Consider the following 8,761-nt stretch of genomic DNA (forward strand, 5'->3'; position numbering starts at 1 on the left):
CATATAGTAAAGGATGTTTCATAAGTGAATTTATGAACTAGTTTCCAGAAGTTTGGGTGGATTCAAATATACTACACTTGATCTGAAGATCAAGACATCAGATTGACCTATTTGCACAGTTTGTTTTATGTTAGTGCAAGTGGGAGTTTGTTGGGTTTTATGCCCTAAATAAAACTCTTTACAATCTGATTAGTTATCAATATAAGAAATTTGAAGTGATTGATGTTTGCATGAATTCTACATGCTAATGGTTTAATATGTTTATTACATTTACACACAGAATCAGTTAAATCCAGATCATATGTTTATTCACAATTACAGTATCGTCAACACAGTTGAATGTGATTGTGATCATATGAATCAAAAGACTTGGTCCCTGTTTCATCAGTGTTTTGGATTTACACTAATGTGATAATCATCGATGATGTGTACTTACACTTGGAGTAAGTGTTATGTTCTTTCCAGGACATTAGTAGAGTATACTAGTTTCGAATGTATGGAGTATACATTGGATTGGACCGATATTGCAACTAAGTTAAGATATTACAAACTTACCGTTATATATATATCTTTCCAAGTCAATATCAGTAGTTGATCTTAAGATTAAAAGAATCTAAATCCTGATATGCTTAGGCTCAACTCAGGAGTACTATTCATGTTCTTTGATTTATTAGTTAAGCCTACTTTTACGTCAGGGTGATACGTATATTTTGGGAACATGATAGTATGATTGAGTGGGAGTGCTGAACATAAATATGGAATCTATAGCTTCTACTGGGGTATAGAAGTCAAGTGATGATTCCCTTCGAGCTTAGCAAATAGAAGTAAATGGATGAGCTCTTGTTTAACTGACTAATTATTAGATCACTAAACACCATTTACAGGTGGCTAAGTGTTTTAAGGGGCAAAATACATTGAGGGGTGAGAACGGTAAAGAAATCCCATCTCGATGTAGATCATCTATATAGAGGATTTTTAAATCACAATAAGATTATAACAATGGTTAAATGAGATAGCATATTGATATCGTGGAACATATAATATGCTCTATATAAGTCTGAGAGTGCAATTCTAAGTTCTAAGAGAGGATTCAACGAAGAATTAATAAGTAGGAATTTACTTGGTAAATTTGGTTCACTTATTGGAAGCTCAGCATATATATCCATGGTCCCCATTCTAGTTGAGAACATTCTGCTTGTAAGACTCATTAATTGATTCGTGATTGATCAATTATAATTCTAAAGTTAGACTATGTCTAATTTTATGAATATTCACTAAGCAGGGGTGAAATTGTAAAGAAAAGAGATTCTAGGTTTATTTATTTATTAATGGACTTTATATGTCTAGTTAATAATTAAATTAAATGACAATATTATTTAATAATCTATTTTAGTTATTAAATAATTAGTTTTGGCATTTAAAAGGTTAGAATTGGAAAATTGGCGTTTTTGAGAAAATAGAAATAAAATTTGATAAAACTGCAAAATCAAGTGGGGCCCATAAACTACACCATGGCCGGCCACTAATTTTGGATTTTCAAATTAATATTTTCATTATTTTAATGCCAAATAATTCCTAACCTAAACCTAGTAGTTGCCTATAAATAGAAAGTGATGGCTCAGTCAAAAATCATCTTTGAATAACATCTTCTGACAGAAATTTCTCTCTTCAGAAAAACTGAGCCTTCCGCTTTTCTATACCTGGCCGAAATCATTCTTCTCTCTTTTCTCTTCATAAATTTCGTGACCCTAGTGAAAGAGTGAGTGCCCACACACAGGAAGCAGTAACTCAATCATAGATTGGAAGACTGTGAAGGATCAAACTCAAAGAAGAAGGACATTCGAGCTCAGATCTTGATTATTTACTGCTACAGAAAGGATACAAGGGTTAGAGATCTGAGTGAAAGGAGACATTAATTCCGTTGCATCAATGTAAGGTTTTCTTAACTTTATATGTGTTTAATTTATCGTTTTAGAATGTTCATATTTAGGGTGTTAGACAACATACTTGTGAGTAGATCTAAGATCCTGGTAAAATAAATATCCAACAGTCATTTCTGCGCTTGAAGACATAATGCTCCATTTGTCAATCGCAATTCTTGGTGATAAGGTGAAATTCAGCAGTAAACATCATTTGAATTTTAGCTTCTATCTGAGAGAGCTGACTCGATAGAGTTGTGAATCTAATTGAAAGATGTCTGGAGCTGATTAGTGAATGTACCACGAGTGTACCTTCCTATAGCGAGATGGATTCCTTGCTATTAGTTGTTTAGATTTTCTCTACTGTTATACTTAGTTTGTATAATGTGTATTATACGCTAAGTGCCTTAACAATCATCATGTCTCATCATGTGTAGCGAGGTTGATGCCTCGTCTTGTACTACTGATGTCGTATGGTTTTGTTAATATGTGAGTTATTAGTTCGTACATCCTTGTCTCGCTTATGACTTTACAATCAGCGAGTTATAGATATACTCTACCAATTCAGTATTTAATGAGTTATTCCATCTTAACATCTACAAATATAATTAATAGTATATTTGCTGGTTCGTTGTAACACCCTAACTAGCATAGGCGTATTGCGTGATTTTTAAACATACTGTGTAGCTCGTTGCTAATCAACGAGGTTTATGGAAATCGTGATTAATTAAAATTTTTGCTTTTTAATTAAACTTATAAAATATTTATACAAAAATACTCGGGATCCCGATTACAAAACATTTTACCAAAGTTCACTAACTATGCAAAATACTTGTCGCCTAGCGACTAATTACAAAACAAGCACTGCTGTCCCGAGGATTGTATGCTCCAGGCCTAACCGCCCCGACAAGTACAATCTTCACCGGCTCGTTCTCACGATTCTTCAGCTTTAGCCTTGCCCTTACCTACACATAAACATAGCACTGTGAGTCGACAGACTCAGTAAGAAAAGCATAAATCATAAACATACATAAATGTCGGGTTATGATCAGACGCCTATACCCCTGACCATAACCCTAACTGCCGTGTCGCACACGATACTGAGTCCCGAACGTTCATAAGACGGTACTATTGACAAGTAACAGCCTATACTCGGTACACTGGTCATACTCTAGCTGCTAGTCATACTCTAGCCTGTACCGATGTGTTACAGTATCAGCCTATACTCGGTTCACTGGTCATACTCCAGCTGCTAGTCATACTCTAGCCTAACCGATGTGATACAGTCACATAGCACTGTACCACCAACCCTAGTATCAGCCTATACTCGGTATACTGGTCATACTCCAGTTGCTAGTCATACTCCAGCCTACCCGATGTGATATGGTCGGATGGTACGAAGAAAACATACATATCTAATGTAATCTAACAGGCTTCCTAACATGCACGCTAAACATGTAATATATATGCATACTGTTATACTAATCTTACCTCAATTCCGAATTCAGGTGTGTCGGTCAACCTGACTGGAACGAACTGCGCGGCGGTTTACAATCTCCTAAACCATAACAATCACAACACTATGAGTGATACGCTAAATCACTTCCCGGGGACTTAAACTAGGAACTAAAAGTTTCCCTATCAATAAAAAGCATGGCAATACCCCAAATAACATAAAAACGAGAAAATCTAGGGTTTCTGAAAATCACTCAACCGGCAGACCGGTTGCCCAATCGGAATTCCAGTTCTGGGAAATTTCAGAACCCCATCCAGAATTCCGGATGCACAACCGGAATTCCGGTTCCTTGCAGAATTCAACCAAAAAATCATAACTTGCTCAAATCCAAACCAATTCAAACAAAACCTTCCAGACCTGCTATTTAGACCCTAAGGAACAATTCGAAAGCATAAAAACCGAGTTTCATGCAAACAAACCAAAATCACCATTAAAGCTTCAAGCATTGAGTTCCAAATTCAAACTTGATTAAACAACACCAACATGCAATCAATTCAGCCCAAACCTACTTAAACATGCATAATTTAACCTCTGAAAACCCCAACAAACATCAACAAAACAACAGCAGCAGATTTCAACACTTCTCTTTGAAAACCATAGTTTTTGAGACAAAATTTCATGTCTCAATAAAATCAAGTAATCACCAACCCTAACATGCTTGAATCAACATTTTAAATTATAAATAAACTTCTGAAATCAACATCAAAACAGAGCAGCAAGAACAATTCAAACAAACATGCAAACATCATCTTTTCATCAAAATCTCAAGAAACTAAAAGAAGAAAAGCTAGACAAGGATTTGTTGGAAATTATTTTACCAGGATCTTAGATCTAGTCACAAGTATGTTTATTAACATCCTAAATATGAACTTTCTAAAACGATGAACTAAACACATATAAAGTTTAGGAAACCTTACATTGGGTGCAGCGGAACATAATGACTCCTTCCGTTCAGATATCTAGCCCTTGATTCCTTTCTGTAGCAGAGCATTATCAATATCTGAACCTGGATCTCTTTCTCTGAATCTTTGATGCTGAAACTCCTTGCTGAAAGTCTTTCTTCACGATCTTCCTCACTATGATTGAGGTATCACTTGCTGTGTGTGGGAACTACTCATACACTAAGAATTTCGAAATCTCAAGAGGGAAGAGAAAGAAGAAGTGGCAGCTAAAGATAGGGAGAGAGAAAGGCTCAGGTTTTTCTCTGAAGGAAAAATAGAAAATTTAAGTGTGTTTTTCCTGAAGCCTTCACTATCTATTTATCGCATTCCACTAGGGTCAGATTTGAATTATTTGGCATTAAAATAATGAAAATATCAGAGGGAAAAACCCTATAAAAGTGGCCGGCCATGCAAGGTGGATTTGGGCCTCTCTTTTTGCAATTTTGCAGTTTTATCTTTTCTGCATCTGATTTTCTCAAAAAGGCCAATTTTCTAATTCAACCATTTAAATGCCAATTCTAACTATTTAATAACTATAAATAATTATTAAATAATATTGTCATTTATCATATTTATTAATTGAACCATACAAAATATCATAATTAACAAATATGCCCCTATAAACTCTTTCTTTACAATTTCGCCCTTACTTAGTGAAAAATTCACAAATAGACATAGTCTAATTTGAGAATTATAATTGATTAATCAAAACCAATTACATGAGTATTACAAGCAATATTATCTCAACTAGTGGGGGGACCATGGGTCTATATAACCGAGCTTCCAATAAGTAGATGAAGAATTTAGCACTAAAATTCTCTAACTTATTAATTCTTCGTTGAATCCACGCATAGAACTTAGAATTGCACTCTCAGTATATAGAATGCTCTATATGTTCCACCATATAGACACATCATTAGTTATCTATTGTTATAATCCTAATGTGATCAGTGATCCTCTATATGAATGATCTACACTTGTAAAGGGATTAGATTACCGTTACACCCTACAATGTATTTTATCCTTAAAACACTTGACCCCGTATAAATGATATTTCAGCTTTTGTGAAATGAGTACTCCACCATTTATGTTCGTTTGGTCAAGCTCAAAGGAGATCATCCTTTGCTTACTATTCGCCAGATAGAAGCTATAGATTCCATGTTTATGCTAGCGCTCCCACTCAATTGCACTACTGTGTTCCCAAAATGTACGTATCATCTGACCTAAAAGTAGGCTTAACTAACAAATCAAAGAACACGAATAGCCTCTTGAGATTGAGCCTAATCATATCAGGATTAAGATCATTTGATCTAGGATCAACTAGGCGATATTGACTTGAATAGATATTACGGTAAGTTTAATAAATCTAAGTCAAAGTTCAATATCGGTCCCTTCCGATGCATACTCCATGCATCCAACCTGAGCTTTACTTAAACCAATGCTCTGGAAAGAACATAGCACTTCTCCAAATGCAAGTAAACTCTGTTCTAGATTATCATATCAGTAAAACCGTATGTCTGATAAATCTAGAAAACTTTATTCACATAGTCATGTTTACTTTCCAATGTGTTGACAGCACAATAAACAGGATCAAGTATGTGAAAAGGGTTTCAGATGAATTTATACATTATGTACATATAATCATGAAATAAATCATGTCAACCATGCAACATTAAATGTTATTTCTTATCTATATTAATAAGTAAATCTGATTATATTGAAATGAGTTTTATTTAGGGCATAAAACCCAACAAACTCCCACTTGCACTAATATAAAACAAAAAGTGTGTTTCAAATAATCTCAACACCTCGATATACAAATCAAGTTTAGTAGTAGTAAACTCCTCGTAATAGGATCTGAAAGATTGAATTAACCACAACCTTTTCTCCACCATTACTCTTCCTTAATCACAAAATCATTGATAATGTGAAATTCCTCTCTATATGTCTACTCTCTTGGGATACTGGATTCTATACCTTTGGCAACTACTTTTGGTTAATCAGGAAATTAACACTAGTAGTTTAGGCAATTTGGAATGGTGCCAAAGATGTATAGAACTTTCCTTAGACTGAATAAGTACCTTTCTTGCAACTTTAACATTCAGTCCCTCTCTGGTAGACCTAGAGACTTCAGATAGGTTTTTACACTTCTCCAAAATCACTATTCCACCCCCAGAGTAACCACCATCTTATTAGAAAGATTTACTAGCACAAAGGCAAATTTCGAAATCTGATATGGTGTAGTCTAAGAGTTTTAAACACACCCTTATAGACTAACATATAGTTCCTCTTCTTAATCTTAGGATTTACTTGATTGTCTTCCAATGTTCTTCTCCTGGATTAATCTGATACCTACTCATTACTCCCACTCAACAGCAGGTGTCTGGTCTAAGGCATACAAAAGCATATCTAAGACCTCTCACTGTTGATATAAGAAATTCTTTCATGGCTTTATCTTTTCTGGAATAGTTAAGACTTTATCTTTCACGGCTTAGCATCTCACTAAAGTAAGTTGCTTACATTAGAGTAAGTAATTACCAGGTATACCACAAGCCATAGGTTTAGATAAACTCAAACCTATAATACTAGGAACAGGAAGTTTGTTAAGTCCATTGAATAGACTTATAAACGAAAATTTCCTTTTATGTCCTTGTAATAGAAAACTTTAGGTTATTCCATGTGAATGGATTAAACCATAGTTCTATTGGCTTTTCTTCTTAGTTTCTTATCTTGACAATCCATTACTTGTTTAAACTCACAATGGATTTTAATCACTAGTGTCTCCCAAGTCATGAGAAGGTGAGTTCCTAGAAACTCTCCCACTACGACAAGGTACCGTGAATTATGTCGAAAAAAATTAAATGGTATTGATCTCTTCGGTTGTGACAAGACAACAGAGGCAGTGGGATCATCATATGTTATATAAGATGATAGAACACTTTTGGAATCAAGAAAAATATCTCCTTTATTTGCTACTTGTTTTTCAGACTTAGTCATTTTCTTAGAAAAGTAGTATTTGTTTGATCAAACACTTTCTTATCTATTGACAATGGGATAGTCCACCCCTAATCACTTAGAATAGCTAACAAACCATGGTTAATAGTTCTAGCTTTTCTTAAGATTTTGATTAGGTCATCCATGAATCTAGTAATGATTTACATTAAGTATACAACGATTACATCATTCTGAAATTGTATTACCATAGAAGGAATTAGGCAACGACTAGTAACTAATCATCAATATGCAACTCGAAATTTCTTGGGAGGTAAGTTTGGATATAATTCAAAAAATCAATTTAATGATCTTTGAACTGCATATCTACTAACTATTTCTCCACCCCTATCAGTTCGCAAGATCTTTAACCACTTACCTTAAAGGTATAATCTAGAGTTATCGTTTTAAGAATACAACGAAAAACTCATATCCACCCCTGAATGTACATCCATCTACGAATGAGATGAACTACTTTCAGTGGATATTGTCATATTAACTCTTTGTACAGATTGATCTTGTCAAATCCACTATGAACAAGATACAAATGCCATAGATTAAAAAAAATGTGGTAGTGTCTTTTGATGACATAGGTTTAGTTACATCAAAGAGTTGTTAGAATACTGCAAGTGGATCCTGGTCACAGAATACCTAACTCATATTCCATACAGTTTTAATCCATTAATAGAAGATGGATATTAAACACTTGAGAAAGTGTAACTGTATTGTATTCTAGAATTAGAAATTTAAGAAAATTTCTATTTGGAATCTAAAATTAAAGTCAAAGACTTAAATTTATACCAAATATAATGAGTAATTCTATCTTGGACCAGCACTTATAATACAAACTCTAAGTCAGATTTGCTCATACAAGTAGGAGATTTCTAAGATTGAGGATTTATATCAATTGGGAATAGAATTTCGGGATTATAATCATATGCGTCATTTAATTTCTTAAGAGAAAATATAATGACATGAACTGATTTATAGACCATTCATCCAATGATATATTATTGAGCTAATTCGAAATGAATAAGCTAAGAGGAATTAGGATAATTTCGTTTATAAATAAGAATCCAACGATGCTTCGATTAGCGAAAGACAAAGTAATCTTATTTATGTAATCTTCTTGTTTCATATTGTAAAATACTAGTCTAAGGTGTCATCAATTGATGAACAGCTAGATGTTGCATATACAATATTTATCTTTCGAGATCTTACACTATTATGTATGTCTAATGGTGAAAATCCATTAGGGATTTATCTCATTAGAAAAACAAACATGTTAGACCAACAATGAGGATTCGAAATTAAACTACAACTTAATAACAGAAAATAACATTGTTCAATATAAATTCATACACAATTCAGAAATTATAAACATGTAGCAAGTA

The sequence above is a fragment of the Cannabis sativa genome, chromosome 7 (assembly GCF_029168945.1).
Source record: "Cannabis sativa cultivar Pink pepper isolate KNU-18-1 chromosome 7, ASM2916894v1, whole genome shotgun sequence".
NCBI classification, from domain to species: Eukaryota; Viridiplantae; Streptophyta; class Magnoliopsida; order Rosales; family Cannabaceae; genus Cannabis; species Cannabis sativa.